Here is an 18,793-nt window from a genome sequence, read left to right on the forward strand (position 1 = left end):
AGCTTTAAATCCCGTACTCTGAGATTTATTCACTTTCTTTGCTGAACCAGTTTGTTTCTTCTTCTTCTTTCCTTTCGGTTTAGAAGTAGAACCATTTTCAGCATAGTGAATTTGAGCATTGTGACGAAATAACCCTTCTTCTGTCAGTGGTTCCCCTAATGAATAAATCCTTTTATTCATATTATAGTTCAAGAACGGCTCAAAACTTCTAGGTAGGGTTTGGAGGATCATATCGATATGGGTTTCCCAATCAATTTCCAAGGATCCGTATTTCGTTCGGATAAGCCATCATCTTTAGGATATGATCCCTTACGGAGTACCCTCTTGCATGGTGGTTGTCATTATCTTTCTCATGGCTTCTTGCCTAGAAGCCCTATCACGATGACCAAAGAGTTCCTTGAGATTGTTCATGATATCATAGGTTGTTGGTAAATCTTGATCTTGATGTTGCAATACATTTGACATTGAAGCCAAAATGTAACACCGCGCCATCTCATCTGCCTTTACCCATTTCCATGATATTCAATCTCCTCTTGGGTAGATTCACGATGGGTGCATCAGGACAATGCTCGGTCGGTCAAATTTATAGCTTTCGCAGTGAGAACAATGTCGAGGTTTCTTTTCCAATCTATGTAGTTAGGTCCAGTAAGTCTATTTTGTTGAAGTATGATGGACGGTGGGTTGAAAGACATCCTAAGAATCACAAATAACTTTTGGTCGAACTCTAAATTTAGAATAATATTGATTCCTCAAACAATACTATTTTAAATTAACCAACACCTCATAACACCGTGAATTTTGTATGTCACGTTAGTGTGGACGTATACAATTTCATCATTTGTAAAGGAGGGTTTTAACCCATTAATTTTATTATCTTGTCAACCTAACTTTTGACAAATAAAATTAATAGTTGGTATTATTTGGTCACACAAATAATAGCAGTGACTCCGTTAGGGAGGATACTATTAGATGTGTCTAAGTGTACACCATTACTTGACACTAAGTCCATTAATAAGATTATGCCCCTTCGTTGGGGAAGATCACACGCTCTTAATTAACTTCCTATAGTCATCCAAAATGGAAGTGCATTCTAGTGATCCAAACAAGCTCATCCGTTATGGAGGAAGGCACTCAGAGCCAACGCGCAAGCTTGTTTGCATCACTTACAAACTAGTAATGGAGACCATGGGATTTACTTAAAAATCCCTCTCCCACTTAGTTATTTATAAATGAGGAATTTTAACTATGCTAGCCTACTAAACTTGTAAACTAACATGCACACATAGCACAATATAAAAGCAATAAATAGAAAATCTAATTTTCAACTATTATGGCTTTTATCTCTAATTGTCCTCCGTGTGTTGTCATCCGAAGCTGCTGCCATATTTGGCCACCGCCACCGGGTCTAGCTGTCGCATCCATCTTGCTCCTAGTTCCGCTGCACCTCTGGTCCTTAGAAGGTTCCACGCTTTGCAAGATTCGATCCGCGACATAAATAGAATTTTACATTTTTGATCCTATATTCCATAAAAGGAATGTACATGTATCTAGATCAAAAATAAAATCCTAATAAAACTAAATCCCTTCTGTATTTTAATACAATCATGCACACATATAAATTGCCCTTGACATGTCCAGGGTCCAATCACACACATAATTAACTAAAAGCACAATAATAGTCGCCAGAAGAGTTATGTCATCCACTATTAACATTTGAATTTGCATGCATGTATTAAACTAAATGCCACCGTTGAAGGGGATACTTGTTGGTTGCTACTCGGAAAGCCTATAGGTTCCATTGTACAAAGGTCCGAACCTTTTCCTAGCTACCATGTGTTCTTTTAAATTAAATTTTGGATCTCCTGTGAGAACTTAACACGTTTGATCCAAAACTTAATCTATTTGTTCTTTTAGGTTTTGACTTGGATCTCTGCGGAACTTAACACGTTCGACCCAAGTCTCCTTAAGTTATTAATTCCATTAAATATTAATTTCCATAAAGGTTCCCAGTACTGACGTGGCGAGGCACATGGCCTTCTTGGATATGGGAGCAACCACCACCGACTAGACAAAACCTTTAATAGAAAGCTAATATTTAATTTCCTAAAATAACTTTAGGTTAACCAAAGAGAACAATCAAATCACAAGGAAAAGAAAGAAACAAAAGAACACAACTTCGAAAAAACATATTCGAAATACTAGAACGTAAGCCTCTTGTATTTGGTATTATTTCCATAAATAACTAGCATGATGCGGAAATAGAAATTACTAGTTATACCTTGTAGAAAAACCTCTTGATCTTCTACCGTATTCCTCTTCTAACCTCGGACGTTGTGTGGGCAACGATCTTCCAAGATGAGAAACCACCAACCACCTTCTTCTTCTCCAAGCAAGGTTCGGCCACAAAAGAAAAGCTTCACCAAGGAGAAAAACCAAAATACTAACCAAGCTCCAAGAGATGCTAGCTTTCTCTCCTTCTTCTTCTTCTTCTCCAAGTAGTATCCGGCCACCACAAGAGCTCCAAGGAGGGGAGAGAGGTTCGGCCACCACAAGAGGAAGAGAGGGAGAGGATGGACCGGCCACCACAAGGAACAAGAGAGGGAGAGGAATAATAGATGTTGTGTCTTGTGAAGGCACCCTCACCCCTTCTTTTATATTCCTTGGCCTAGGTAAATTAGGAAATAAATTTTCCTTAATTTCCTTGACATGATTTAATTGAGAGAAATAAAATAAAATTTCCCTAATTAATTTGTGATGGCCGGCCACATCATTGGAAGGCAAATAGGACAAGTTTCAATCAACAATTAAAACTTCCTAATTTGTTTCCGGAAATTTTAAAAAATAAAATTTCTCTTTAAAATCTCTTCATGGTTAATAAAAGGAAATTTCTATAATTTTAATTTTATCAATCATGTGGATAATTTTAAAGAGAAAATAAAATATCTTACAAATCTACAAATTAGGAAAGAGATCTAATCTCTTTCTTAATCTTTTGTAGATCTTTTACAAGAGAGATATTTTAATTTTAATTCTCTTTAATAAATTATTTCTTCCACATAATAAAAACTAAAATTAAAATCCCTTTTTAATTTTATTTGGCCGGCCCTACTAGCTTGGGTTCAGGCTAGGGCCGGCCACCCCAAAATATACCTAGGCCGACCCTGTCCCCTAGCTTGGGTGGGTATAGAAGGTGGGTATAGGTGAGTATAGAACTCTATAAATAAGAGGCTACGATAGGGACCGAGAGGAGGAATTGGTTTTGGTCTCCGATAAAATTAAGCATCCCGTGTTCGCCCCGAACACACAACTTAACTTTATCAATGATAATTCATTCCACTAGAGAACTATCATTGAACTACCGCACCAATCCCAAATTACATTTTTGGGCTCCTTCTTATTATGAGTGTGTTAGTCTCCCTGTGTTTAAGATATCGAATGTCCACTAATTAAGTGAGTTCTTGACAACTCATTTAATTAATATCTAAGTCCAAGAGGAGTACCACTCAACCTTATTATCATGTGGGACTAAGTCCACCTGCAGGGTTTAACATGACAATCTTTATGAGCTCCTCTTGAGGACATTATCAACCTAGTATCACTAGGACACGGTTTCCTTCTATAATCAACAACACACACTATGAGTGATACCATTTCCCAATTTATCGGGTTTATTGATTCATCGAACTAAATCTCACCCATTGATAAATTAAAGAAATAAATATCAAACATATGTGCTTGTTATTATATTAGGATTAAGAGCACACACTTCCATAATAACTGAGGTCTTTGTTCCTTTATAAAGTCAGTATAAAAGGAACGACCTCAAATGGTCCTACTCAATACACTCTGAGTGTACTAGTGTAATTATATAGTCAAGATAAGCTAATACCTAATTACACTACGACCTTCTAATGGTTTGTTCCTTTCCATTCTGGTCATGAGCTACTGTTTATAATTTATAAGGTACTGATAACATCATCTTCTGTATGTGACACCACATACTATGTTATCTACAATATAAATTAAATGAACAACTACAAACAAATGTAGATAATTAGACCAAATGTGATTCTTTATTCATAATGAATGTTTACAAAGCTTAGGCTTTCAGTATACACTCCAACACTGCGAAGATATTCAGTTACATCCTGACAGAGCAGAGAGCATCACTCGCATTGCTAGTGACCTGCCGTCGGAGCTGATACAGTGCCTGATCCGCAACAGAGACGTCTTTGCTTGGTCCCCGGAAGAACTGCCCGGAATCAAACCAGAGATAGCCGAGCACAAGCTGCATTTGATGCCCGAAGCCCAACCAGTCAAGCAGAAGAAGAGAAATTTCTCCGCCGACCAGAATAAAATTATCCGAGCTGAAGCAGATCAGCTCAAGAAGGCGGGGCATGTTCAGGAGGTGCAATTCCCGTCCTGGCTTTCTAACGTGGTGTTGGTAAAGAAGCCTAATAACAAGTGGAGGGTGTGCATCGACTTTCGCGACCTCAACAAAGTCACCCCCAAAAATTGTTACCCACTCCCGCGGATCGATTAGGTGGTGGATTCAACTGCTGGCTGTGAAAGGATATGCATGATGGACGCTTATCAAGGATATCATCAAATACCCTTGGCTAGGGAGGATCAAGAGAAAGTCAGCTTCATAACGGCCGACGGTACTTTTTGCTATACAGTCATGCCATTTGGACTCAGAAATGCTGGGGCTACCTACCAAAGGATGATGGACAAAGTCTTTCAGAGTCAGATCGGGCGGAACGTAGAGGTCTATGTTGATGATATCCTGATCAAGTCCCCCCTGGCGTCCAGTCTAATAAAAGATGTAGAAGAAACCTGTGGGACTCTGAGGCAACATGGGGTAAAGCTGAATCCCCTGAAATGTCTGTTCGGGGCCAAAGGAGGGAAGTTTCTGAGTTACCTGGTGACTGAACGAGGGATAGAAGCCAATCCTGAGAAGGTTCAAGCACTTCGGAACATGCAGATCCCTCAGAATCTGAAGGAAACACAGAAGCTGGTTGGCCGGATAACAGCACTGTCCCGATTCATCTCCAGATCTGCAGATCGAGCGGCGCCCTTCTTCAAAGTGCTCAGGAAAGCGGCCAAGTTTCAGTGGACGGAGGAATGCACACAGGCCTTTGAGGAGCTAAAGCAATACCTGGAGTCCTTGCCATCACTGTTCAAGCCCGTCGTGGGAGAGCCCCTTTGGGTCTACTTGTCAGCCACCCCCGAGGCCGTGGGGGCTGTACTGGTTAAGGAGCAGGACAATGTACAACGGCCAGTGTATTTTTTCAGCCATCTATTGAAGGGGGCTGAATCTCGGTATTCAACCCTGGAAAAATTGGTTTACGGACTTGTTCTCATGGCTCGACGCCTCCGACCCTATTGTTGGTGCAATCATGCCCTGGAAGTTTCAATGTGTTGACAATTATTTAAATTTAGGTTAATACGGTGGAACTAACATGCATTGTGAGTTTGCAGGAGGAGTTTCTTGTAGGTCAGAAGACCAGATGCAAGAGAAGTCCAAGAAGGTCCAGTACTGGATTCTTGGCAAAAAGAGTTCTTGCAGGTCAGAAGACCAGATGCAAGGCAAGAGAAGTCCAAGAAGGTCGGGGACCGGATTCTTGGCAAGAGAAGCTCCTGCAAGTCACAAGATTATGTGTGTGATAGGCTCACTGTCTGAGATCGACTGGTAAATCGATTCAGACATGGCTGTGCGGCAAATTGCCTCTGAATCGATCAGCCGATCGATTGAAGGTAAGGCAATCGATCAGCCGATCGATTCAAGGTATTGAATCGATCGGCCGATCGATTCACGAAGCTGCGATTTCATGAGCAAGTGGCTGAATCGATTCAAACGCTGCCCCAATCGATCCAAGTCAAATAAAAGAATCTGCACCGTTGATCTTGACGCGATGGCTTCCAACGGATACTTGTGAATCGATTGGGATATAATCCCAATCGATCCACGGCGACGGCGGCGTGAGAAACGGCTAGTTTTCTCAACGTTTAAAACACGGGAAGAAACTAGAAAAGGATGAAAACGAAAAATATACTGTTCCATTGCTCTCCAAGTCTTTTGAAAGCTCTCAAGTGATCAAGATTCAAAGAAAAGGGTTCAAGCTTCTCTCCACTACTTACTAAAGTCTCACTGCAAAGAAGAAGTCGGTTAAAGCTTGTAATCCTTCTCTTCTTCTTCTTTGTAGTGGTTGTAATATTTACTTTGAAGAGAAGGGAGAGTTGTATTTCTGTTAAGGTTTCTCCACCTTCGGTGTGATTCCGAGAAGGAGGGTTTTTGATAGTGAAAGAGTGTGAGTGGTGTGGATCCTTGGACTAGTCACCTCCTTGAGGAGGTGGATACCAAGTAAATACCGGTGTTAGCATTACCTTCAGATTTCCGCTGTGCAAAACAAAGTTGGTCAGCAAAAGAAGTGAGTCATTCACCCCCCCCCCCCCTCTAGCTCAACCGATCCTAACACATATTTCTTGGCACATCCTATTACCGTCCTGACAAACAGCACGATGGGGCGAGCTCTCACCAAGGTGGAGGTAGCAGGTCGACTTATCAAATGGGCAACCGAGCTAGGGGAATATGATATACAGTATCAGCCCCGAACCGCGATCAAGGCGCAGGCTCTGGCGGATTTCCTTACAGAGGTTTATCAAGCGGATTCGGAGAAGGTTTGGAAGATTTATGTAGACGGGTCGGCTATCCATCATGGAAGCGGTGTAGGTGCACTTCTAATATCTCCACAGGGAGACATTATGCAGCTGGTTGTGCGGCTAAATTTCAGAGCTACCAACAATGAGGCAGAGTATGAAGCCCTATTAGCAGGTTTGCAAGCAGCTCGGTATGTGGGGGCAAGCCGAGTCGTAATATATTCAGATTCGCAGCTAGTAACTCAGCAGGTGACCGGACATTTCGAAGCAAACAACGAAAAGATGCAAGTTTACAAGGAGGCCTATGAGAAGATGAGGAAAGATTTTAAAGAGGTCACAGTCACCAAGATTCCCAGGACTGAAAATGAAAGGACAGATGAACTAGCTAAGATGACCAGTTCCCTGACTATTTGGGTGCTTGACAAATCTATAGCGCAGGCCTTCCTTATAGCTCAGATCGATCTGCAAAACAATCTGGGAGGAGTAATTGATTGGAGGGCACCCATAATGAGTTTCCTCCAGCAAGGAATTGTACCCACCAACCTAGAAGAGGCATGTATGCTCCGGAGGCAGGCCATTCTTATATCATGATTGGAGATCAATTGTACGAAAGGTCTTTCTCTCGACCTCTGCTCAAGTGCTTGAATATGGAAGAAGCAGATCAGGCCTTACGGGAGATACACTTGGGGTGCTGCGGCAATCACGCAGGGGGGAGAACGCTGGCTCGGAAAGTACTATTGGCCGGATATTTCTGGCCTACCCTGCAGAAGGATGCACAGAAGCTGGTGAATACTTGTTTGTCATGCCAAAGGTACCAGAACCTGACGCACCGACCTACAGAGCTGCTGAGAACTTCCATAGTGTCTTGCCCTTTTGACCAGTGGGGTATGGATATCGTAGGACCTTTCCCGATGGCTACGGGGCAAAGATGTTTTTTACTGGTAGCAGTAGATTACTTCTCCAAGTGGGTGGAAGCGGACGCTCTAGCCAAAATCACTGAAGATGAGGTGATCCAATTCTTATGGAAGAATATCTTTTGCAGATTCGGCTTACCTCACAAATTGGTGTCGGACAATGGCAGACAATTTCAAGGACGCAAAATACAAAATTGGTGCAAGGGGTTCGGCATAACTCAGGCCTTCACTTCGGTGGCTCATCCTCAGAGCAATGGTCAGACAGAGGTGGTCAATCGGGAAATAGTGCGAGGGCTCAAAGTCAAGCTGGATCATACGGGGGGCAGTTGGGTGGATGAACTGCCAAGCATTTTGTGGGCTTATCGTACGACACCCCGAGAGAGCACAGGTCTGACACCTTTCCACTTGGTATATGGCAATGAAGCAGTGGTACCTCTGGAGGTCGGGATACCATTCGTCAGGAGAATGATGTACGACGAGGGGAACACGGAACGACGGCTGACCGAACTAGATTTCATCAGCGAAATTCGCGAGCAAACAGCTGCCAGGCTGGAAGCCTATAGACAGAGGATGAGACAGAACTATAACAGAAGGGTGATCCCTTGTTTCTTCGGAGAAGGAGACCTAGTCTGGAAGCAGGTGAAGCCCTTAGGGGAAGTGACAAAGCTGGCGCCACAATGGGACGGACCATACAAAGTCATCAAGAAGCTGGCATCAGGGACCTATTATTTGCAAGACGCTCAAGAAAGGAAGCTAGACCGACCTTGGAGTGCTAACTACCTACGGCCCTATCAGGTGTGAGGGATGCCAACCCCGTTGCTGTAAGCCAGGTCGGCCGAGGGGGCTAGAGATAGCGTGGTAGTCAAGCCAAAACTCAAAGATACGTATGTACATGTAAAAATTTCATCGGTTTAAGCAGTTGGCACAGATCATTTGAAAGGAGCAAAAATATCATCTGGAAAGCCTTGAATGATTTGATGGCGATCTAAAAAGTCTGCGGGGGGGATGGAGCTCAAGAAGCCCTGCGCGTGCAGCTGACGGGTAACCCCGGCCGCCGTGTATGGTATGGTCGCGGAGAAGCGTGCCCCAGCCTGGGATAAAAATTCGGAAGAGGTCAGATAGGACATTCAACTTCGCAGGCAACGGTTCTCCTCTCCTTCTTGATAGACGGCCAAGGCGGTGGATACTCCCGACAAAGCCGCTCGGGACTGGGATAGTTCTGCTTTCAGAGCCCTCAGTTCAGCTGCTTGAGTCTCCAGTTGAGCTGCCTGAACCTCCAATTTCTCGCCCCTCTCCTGCAGAAGGGTATCTTTGGACTGTATCTCTTGAGCTTGGTGGGCTAGTTGTTGCTGATAACTCGTCTCAGATGCAGTTCTCTCCTCCCTCATGGCTCGGAGCTCATCTTTCACCTGTATCAGGGACCGTTTCTAACAGTCGGTCTGATTGGTTAGGGCTTGAATCTCCGCCCGCAAAGAATAGCTGGCTTGGGCAGGGTCGTTCAGTTGCAGCTCTAATTCGGAGACTCTCTCCCGGAGTTCTTTGCTTTCATGATGGAGGGTGTGGAAGGATTGGTTCAGCACCAAAGATTCGGCGTGAGTCTGAGCGGAAGATATAACCTTCAGTTAAGGCAATACAATAGCAAGGGTAAGGTGAGGAATACGTACTTTGTCCCAGGACTTCGAGAACCTATCCATCTGGACTAACGGCGGCGCGTTACCCATTTGATCCATGCTCTCTGCCCACAAACTGCCGAGGTAGCCTTTCATCATCAGAAGGCTCGTAGGGGCGTCAGACCGCCGAGCCAGAGCAGCTTCAGAGGGGATGGTGGTCCTGTAACGATGGCGGGTGGAGAAGGAAGGTTGAGAAGGGCCGGCGTCAGCACCAGGAGGGGTCGGAGGTGGCTCGGGAACGGGCTCAGTGGGTGCGGGGTTTTGATGATCGCCTGGGCTGTCTCCCTCTGCAGTCGTAGGAGCAGAGCGGAACGCAGCTGGTCGCCCCCTGTAGGGGTTGGGAGAGGCTGCCAGATAAAGAAAACAAAAATGAAGATGGAAGTGATGTCAGAGCCAGTCAGGACGGCAGCAAGGGGTAGTATGGTAGTATAAGGAACAGAATCAAGCGTTAATAAAGTCAGACCTGGTCTTCGGCGCCGCCTGTGAAGCAAGGGCTGGTTATCAGAGTCAGAGTCATCAGAGCGAGGCTGACCCTGTGAAGAGGCTGTCGCACCCCTGTCTGTGGCGCCCCGGCCGGAGGAGCTTAGACCTGCGCGATGAAGAGCTGCACGACCACGGCCGGGGGCCCGGGGGGCTCCTCGGAAGATGCATCTGGCCGGACGGCCGGCTGGATCATGACCCCGACCTCGGCTCGAGGCGGCAGGCAAAGGAGAAGCGACGTGTGAGGCAGGGCTGGGAGCAGGCTGAGTCGCTGCCCCGAATGAGGCGGATCCAAGATGAGGGAGTAGCCTCCTATCCAAGATTGCCCGACCGCGCCGCAGTATTTCCAGGTCATCGAGGGGTAGAGGCAGAACCTCTGACGCACGATGCAAAACCTCAGCTGAAGGCGCCACCACGAGAAGTCATTCTCACAGGGAAAGTGATCAGAAAGGAGGCACTCAACACGAACTTACCTAAGGAGCGCGGTGTGTCGGAGGTAAAGTGGCTCAGCCTGAAAAAAGAAAGTAGGTCTTCAGATAGCAATCTTGTCAGATTCAAGCGCCAATCCTCCATTCGAGTAACAGCCGTAGCATAGGGGAGATCCATGTGGAATTCGTCCAGCGCCGGAGTCAGAGGCAGCTCAGGTTGCCAATGCATGGGCCAGTCTGTTTCCTCTGGAAACCGGAGAAAAAAGAATTTTTTCTTCCAGTTAGCACTGGGAGGAGGAAGAGGAGAAAAGAAAGCAGTTTGGCTGCGGGCTTGGAAATCAAAAAGACTATTGGCACGCCGAACGAGAGCGAAGAAGCAATGAAAAAGGGGAGCTGACCAGGAAACTTCACAAACTTCGCAGAGTATTACGAAGCCACATAGAATCTTTATGGAATTGAGAGTTAGCTGACCTAGGGGAATCCTAAAGTAACGACACACTCCAGACAAAAAAGGATGAGGGGGTAGACGAAGGCCAGATACAAATTGTTCAGTAAAGAAAGTACACGAACCAGGCGGATGATGGGGCGAAAGCTAGTAGGGATTTCGTAAGTGTACCGTAGGTCATCCCAATCCAACTCAGCGAAAGTTGAAGCTCCTGGGAAGTGTTCCGCCAACAAGGAAACCCAAGAAGGAGAGGCCATTGCAAGGGAGATTCTCTCAGGAGGTAGAAGGAACAAACGAAGAGAGGGGGCTAGGGAAAAAGGAAGGAGCGCGGCGTGATCTCGGAGAAAGTCAATCGGCGGCGGCGGCGTTTGAGTACTCCGTGGTGATGGCGAAGCATAACAGAAGGGAGAGAGGAAGGATATTCTCGTACGTTAACAACGAATGGTGGATACAGGGGTGGAAATAGACAAGGAGCGCTCTACGATGAGCCTCGAGAATATAACCAGAGGGCATTATAGGAAAGGCAAAGGCTCGGAATACGAGGCGCCTCATGAGGTACGAAAAAAGAGGAAAGAGAAAAAAGGGGAAAAGGGGCACATTCAGTTCAGCCAGCTTTTCGCCGAACAAGTGATTGCCTCGTAAGGACAAGCGGGGGCGGGAGCGGCCGTCAGAAAGAAAGGTGGAGCAGATCAGCGAACTGCATGGACACGCGTCAAAGACAAGAAGTGAAAACTGGCCCTCGCCGGGCTCGGTATAAAAGCGACTATTGGGAGGAGAGCGACGTAGCAAAGGCAAAACAAACAAGAGCAAGCTAAGTACAGCCATCCAAGGTTCAGTAAGACCACGCGAATAAGTACAATCACGGAAGGTTCAACATCAACACATAAAAGGTGAACATTACAATACATCGCTCATCATACGACATCCGGGGGAGAAGGCGCATAATCAACGGAGGTCAGCGGAAGGAGCCCTGGGTTGGCTGGCACTATGTTGGCAGACGCAGGATCAGCGGACGCTTCAGATGCAGCAACAGGAGGGGCCTGGGCAGAAATATCCCCGGGAGCTGGATCGGCCACAGGAGGAGGAGCCTCCAAGAGGAAAAGTCCCTCATCCGCTTCGAAGGAAGGGAAGGTTTCCTGCGGCAATTCCCTGGTTATGCGAGCTGTGTCCAGGAAGGTGGCAGGAGGTGCCGAGCGTAGGAAACCTTGCTCAAAGGCCTGTCTGACCCCACCAGCGGCCCCATGACAAAGCAACACGACCATCCAGCGCCCCAGCTTATGGAGGAAGAAGGAAGAACGGACGTAGGTCAGCCTGTAGGCCTTCAACCGCTCTAATTCGCCAGCCCGGTACTCCTCCAAACTGTTTTGGTTCTCCACAGCCTCGGCGCGGGCCACGGACAAATCGCTCTGGCCCTGAGTAGCTGTTTCCTGGGCCTTCAAGAGATCCGCTTGCAAGGATTGGAGAGTGTCTTGGCACGCTTCCCACTGAGTCCGCATGGTTGCTTCTCGGGCAACGGCAGCACTAGCCAGGGCCTGGGCATCGGCCAACCTCGTTTGCAAGAGCTCCTGACCTTGCCGTAGAAGCGTCAGCTCCTCTGATTGGGAGAGCAGCTCTGCCTCTTTGGCTTTCAGCTCAGAAACTGTCGCTTGTTGACGATCCGCTTCAGAAGCCAAGGAAGACTCACTTGTCTTCAAAGCCGCCTCCAACTGTTGAAGTTTATCGAATGCAGCATGGGAAATGGCCCGAGCAGAGGCCGCCGACTCCCCGGCGGCACGCAGATAAGCATCCAAGCTTCCAAGAGAAGGCTCAGGAGGAGCGGAGGAAGCCGCAGGGTGCTCCAGTTCCTGAAGATGTGCCTTGAGCGCCGCGTTCTCTCGCTGAAGCTCGGCCGCTCGTTGCACGGCGCTCAGACTCGCAGAGCAGGTCTGCAAATGGCCGGAAGAAGAGAAAGGGGGTTACAGAAATACACGGATACCAGGAAAAAGAAGAGAAAGAGCTTACCGCCACCAGGGAATGAGTAATTTGATCAAATTCCCCCAAAGGGGAACGGCTCTCCCAGAACTGCTGACTGGCTGATTGCCAGGAGATGGCCAGGTCCCCATAGAAATCGACCCTACAGAAGATAGACGATAAGTCGGCAGCGGGCGTGTAGGCTAGATCGGTCTCCGAAGGGAGCCTCCAGAACGCTTCGAAGGCTGGGTCTGCAGAAGGCAGGTCCAAAGTCGGCATGGCCGAGCTCACAGGCACGAAAAGAGGAGAGGCAGAGGGAGTCAGCGAGTCCGGGGGCTGGTCGCTAGAGGACGAAGGTGGGGCAGGTAATATACTCTGGATTGGCGCCGAAGCGGTCAGGTCCAACGGCGGGTCTGCCACCTCCAGATCAGAGGCCTTCTCCCGGGCCAAGCTTGTCTCCTGGGTCGAGCTCGTGTCCGAGAACCTGGTGGGAGAAGAGATGCTCACTACGCGTTGACGGCGAGGAGGTGGAGGAGAAGTTGCGGTGACTGGGGCCGTCCGTTTGCCCTTGTGTGTCAGGCGCAGCTTCATAGTTGGAGGGAGAGAAGACACTTGTCCTGCAGGCGATGGCTCAGCCGTAGGTTGATCAGAGATGCGAGGTAGGGCTGAGTCTGCAGGGTTGAGAGCAGGTGGTTCAACAAGCATCGGGGCCTCCTCCGCATCAGAAGGCTAGGTTTCCGAAAGCTGCGGACCGACGACGACGGCGGGATCAGAAGGTAGACCTTGCGTCAGCTCTTCGTTCAAAGCTTGTCGTTCAGAACAGCCACCGCGGGTGTCTCTTGACTGGCAAAAGAGCGGAGTAGGGCGGCAACTACAAGAATAAGGGGAAAAAATATCTCAGTTAGCGAAGAGCGGCATATAAAAAGTAACATCTTACCAAAAGGAGCTCCGATTTCTGTGGAGACAGGACTAAGACCAAAAGCGTGCAGAATGCCTTCCAGCATCAGCACAGACAGGTGAACAACAACACCTCTTAGCTTGTCCGCAGCTGCGGAGCAGGCAGGTTCGTGGACATGCGAAGGGAAGTCCGAAGCGAGGAGAGAACGCCATTGAGAAGGCCCGGTTAAGGGGGCAGGGGGCTTGAGGAAGAAAAAGCGAGATCTCCAGCCTTTATTGGAAGAAGGTAGGTCATCAAAAAACTTATGGCCCGGCTTGGCCTGAACGTTGAATACCCCCGCCTCGGCTCGCCGGAAGGAATAGAAGTGATGGAATAGTATAGCGGTCAAGGGAATTTGATAAATGCGGCACAAGATGATGGTTCCGCAGACCGCTCGGAATACATTGGGGGCAAACTGAGAGATACCAATACTGCAATACTGACTCAACTCGGAGAAAAAAGGATGCAAAGGAAAGCGAAGACCGCCTAAGACTTGATCCTTAAAGACAGTGATAAACCCTTCGGGAGGAGAAGAAGGATGTTCGTCTGTCGAGGGAAGGCGAAACTCATATGCGGTGCCAAGCCCCAAGTTGGATTGCAGTGAAGACAGGTTGTGATGGTCTAAATCAGAGATGTAATGTGAATACCAGAGGGGGTCCTTACCATCCATGGTTGTGAGGAGTAAGCAGGTGAGGGGGATGAAGACAAGAGGGGTCACAGGTCGGGCGCAAGCAGGAAGACGAGGAGCTGCACTGCTAGAAACGGCCGCGAATGAAGGGAGGAGGATAGCGAAGCGTCGGAGTAAGGAAAGCGGACTGCCTTTAGGGTTTATAAAGCTCATTCATTCCTAGGAAACATCGAGAGTCGAGCCGAGTATCTTTTTGGGTAACGTGCCTCAGCGCCGTCGGATAGAAAGTAAGCGTCGAAGGGTGCAAAAAGGGGTCAGAAGCTGGCGTCAGGAGGCGTGCGCAGAAAAGGCATCGGACAGGTGTCACCCCGAGAAGAAGGGCGTTAAGGATTGACAAGGCAAGGTAATCATGAAGGGGCGTGGCCTCAAAGAAGAAGCATTCATCATGAGAGGCTCAAGGCTAGGCGGGAAGTTTCATGAAGATGCAGAAGCCAGGCAATTCAAAAGGGTCGCGAATGAGGCAAGGCAGGTCAGCAGAAGTGGATGTCAGATTGGAGGAGTATCGAGCGGGCGAGTAGCTCTGCGTAGGCAGCCCCTGATCTGATCAGCTAACCAAGCGCATCGCGAGAACCGCGGGGTCATCATAAGCCGCAAGGGCGTTGTGGCCCAAGGGTGGAGTAAGGTTTTTACGCTCCCTTCTCTATTCTTAAGTCTATACCATACGTGGTGCAATTACAGGAAGAAACGCGACGCGAATGAGTAAGCCCGAAGCCAACAATAATGACCAGATCAACCCAAGCAATTAGGTCGGCACAGGCGAGACGAAGGAAGGCAAAAGAGAGCAATGCATCTATGCCTTTGCCGTTTGAGGGTTATTACTGGTCTCGGACCAGCGCCATCGCTACCGGTCTCGGACCGGAGTATTATTACTGGTCTCGGACCAGCGCCATCGCCACCGGTCTCGGACCGGGGTAGCCCAGACTCTCGCCTCAGTGCGAGTTATAAGTGAGCTCTGTTCTCACGCCCAACGACCTTTCAGGTCGGCTCCCATGCGAGAATTATAAGTGAGCCCTGTGCTCACGCCCAACGATCTTTTTAGGTCGGTAGTCCCAGACTCTCGCCTCAGTGCGAGTTATAAGTGAGCTCTGCTCTCACGCCCAACGACCTTTCAGGTCAGCTCCCATGCGAGAATTATAAGTGAGCCTTGTGCTCACGCCCAACGACCTTTTTAGGTCGGTAGTCCCAGACTCTCGCCTCAGTGCGAGTTATAAGTGAGCTCTGCTCTCACGCCCAACGACTTTTCAGGTCGGCTCCCATCCGAGAATTAAAAGTGAGCCTCGTGCTCACGCCCAACGACCTTTTAGGTCGGTAGTCCCAGACTCTCGCCTCAGTGCGAGTTATAAGTGAGCTCTGCTCTCACGCCCAACGACCTTTCAGGTCGGCTCCCATGCGAGAATTATAAGTGAGCCCTATGCTCACGCCCAACAACCTTTTTAGGTCGGTAGTCCCAGACTCTCGCCTCAGTGCGAGTTATAAGTGAGCTCTGCTCTCACGCCCAACGACCTTTCAGGTCGGCTCCCATGCGAGAATTATAAGTGAGCTCTGTGCTCACGCCCAACGACCTTTTTAGGTCGGTAGTCCCAGACTCTCGTCTCAGTGCGAGTTATAAGTGAGCTCTGCTCTCACGCCCAACGACCTTTCAGGTCGGCTCCCATGCGAGAATTATAAGTGAGCTCTGTGCTCACGCCCAACGACATTTTAGGTCGGCTCCCATGCCGGAATTAAAGAGCATCTCCCCTGTGAGAATCATTAGCGAACCCATGACCTTTCAGATATATATATACCTCACGAGGAGCGGAACGTCTGCCGATAAGTAGGTTAATTACATCTGGCTTTATTCTAGCTTCTTTATGCAAGTTGCGAATATGCAGCAAATATGCAAGGCACGGAATGCGGGAAGCCATCCACCATACCCATAAAGCATCAATACTAACTGCGGGATCAGGTTTTGCACGTTCATTACAGTTAATTTTCAAGCACTATGTTAGCTTTACTATCCAGAATTCATACATAAAAATGAGTTATGATGCGACTTTTGTCTCTTACATACGGGCCAGTTTCTAAAAATGCTTGCTAGATGAAAATTGAGCAGGAAAGACTATGCCGGAAGGGGACAGATATACAAGTACAGCAGCACAGTTCAATAAGCAGGCGATACAGCTAAAGCTACAAGCGAGAACGTCTTGAAGGAAAGGAGTCACTGAGACAACTATCCCCCAGACCAGCTTTAACTCGTGGAAGGGATTGGTCATGGAGAATGAGCACTGCCGCGTGAAGAGTTATCTGGAGACTCAGGGGCATTCAAAGCCCGAGCCAGCTCCGCATGTAAGGAGTCGATGACTGCTTGTTGCTGGGCGATCGTGTCTTGCTTGACGTCAAGGCACGTACGGAGAAGGGATAACTCCGCCTCATGCTCTCGCTGCAAACGTTCCTGGAGGCTAAGTTGGCGCTGCAGGCTAGCCTGGCATTCCTCTTTCCTCGCCTTCTCCGCATGTACGCAGTGCTTCGCCAGACGATACTAAGCTTCCATGGAATGCAAGGCAGCCATCTGGCGATCCCGATCCTGGGACACGCGCTCCAGTTCGCGTTCTCTCGCGACAAGTAGCGAGGTGAGTTGATTTATCTGCATTTGGGAGGGCGGTTGATCAACTTCGTCAGAGGAAGGAGAATGCATCTCGAGGGGAGGAAGCTGGCAGAATGTGGGTTAGCAAAAGAAAGCAAGTAGGAGAGCAGGAATGAAGAAGGATAGAGTAAAGGAGTGACCGTGAGGCTCTTTATAAAGAAGGTGGGTGGCCAAGTCAAAGCAATTGCGTGGGAATGGCGCCCCAAGCGACTGGCGACGCAATAAAGGAGGCATGGTATCCCAGGCGACGCGACACAAAGGTTGACGCGAGGGGCAGGAAGCAGAGCGCGCAGAGATATGCTGAGGTCACAGAGATATGCTGGGGTAGAAACACAGAGATATGCTGAAGTCACAGAGATGTGCTGAGGTCTAGTCAGTCAGACTATCGTCCTCCTTCGACTAGACTTGTGAGGGAGGCTTGTGATACGGTTGACAATGGAGGGGCCCAAGGGGAAAGGGTGAGAAGGGTCAAGGCCATGTAGCGGTCAAAAGTCAAGAGGACGTGGCGGTCAATAGTCAAGGTGACGCGGCAGCCAATGGTCAGGCTGATGGGGCGGTCAGAGGCAAGCATGTGGGGTAGTCAGAGGTCAGGCAGACTGGTTGATCAAGGGGGCAAAATAGTTGAAAGACGAGGGAAGACGGCAGGCGGAACACCAGGCACAGGTCGGGATCGGCAGAGCTGTTTAGAGATGGCCCGAGCTACAGGCCTGCGATTCAAAGGACTGGAGGTACAAGTCACGGGTCGGGATCGGCAGAGCTGTTTAGAGATGGCCCGAGCTACAGGCCTGCGATTCAAAGGACTGGAGGTACAAGTCACGGGTCGGGATCGGCAGAGCTGTTTAGAGGTAGCCCGAGCTACAGGCCTGCGATCCAAAGGACTGGAAGTATAGGCCATGGGTCGGAAGCGGCAGAATTGATCAGAAGCAGCCCGATCTACAGGCCTGCGGTTGAGAGCCAGGAAATACAAAGCGCAGGATACAGGTCAGGATCGGCATAGCTGTGTAGAAACGGCTCGGTCTGCAAGTCTGCGACTCGAGGGCTCGGAAGTGCAAGCCACAAATCAAAGGTTGTACGCAGCAGGGCTGTGTAGAGACGGCCCTGTCTGCGGGTCTGCTACTCGGAGATCCGGAAGGGTAAGCCACAAGTCATAGGGCTGTGCAGGGTCAGCCCGACTAACAAGCGAGATCTGGTCGAGGCGTGCGAGGTAGATGCCGACCGCGATGAATAGGATGAGCCAAGCTGTGCAGGAGTGGAAGGATCACAATTGTCCGTCAAGGTTAATCATTACATACCAGTGAGACGCGCGAAGGCGGAGGTTTCCAAGGGAGAAGATGCTCTCATGACCAATAGTGACCTGACAGGTGTCCCTCACTATAAGACAAAATCCATGTGTAAAGGCGGAGGTTCCTAAACAAGAAGATGCTTTCACAACCAATAGCAGCGAGACAGGTGTCCAGCACTACACGACAAAGCCCGACGTCTAACGTTTTCTGACAGGGTGGCAGGTTCTAGGAGGGGAGGACGCATAAAAGGGGAGAGATCCCTCGTACGCAGGTACGCGCACACACTCCCTCGTCGTTTTTTTCCACAACTTTTCACTTTCAGTGGTTTTTTCTCTTTTCTCTCTGTTCTTTCTAGGGAAAAAGGACCTGACTTGAGCGTCGGAGGGCCTGATCCGAGGACTTTTTTCCTGGGTTTCGGTCTCTAACGTGAAGGGGGATATTGTCTGAGTGTGCGCAGGAGCCTGCAGCAGCGTCAGCCTTCCGTGGGAGTCGAATCACCTACGACTTTCCGTCAACAACCGGGCCACCTCGACCAGCCTCCGTCTGACTCAGCTTCCAGACGAGATCAGACCCAAAGTGTTGAATTTTATTATCATTTTTTTGATAATAATTTAGAAGCTCATAGTTAAAGAAAGCTTGTTTCATTATTAATTATTTATTTTACTATATTATCATCAGTTTTTTTTCTACTTTAAATTTCATATTTTAAATTCAA

This window comes from Zingiber officinale, chromosome 4B, assembly GCF_018446385.1.
Source record: "Zingiber officinale cultivar Zhangliang chromosome 4B, Zo_v1.1, whole genome shotgun sequence".
Lineage (NCBI taxonomy): Eukaryota > Viridiplantae > Streptophyta > Magnoliopsida > Zingiberales > Zingiberaceae > Zingiber > Zingiber officinale.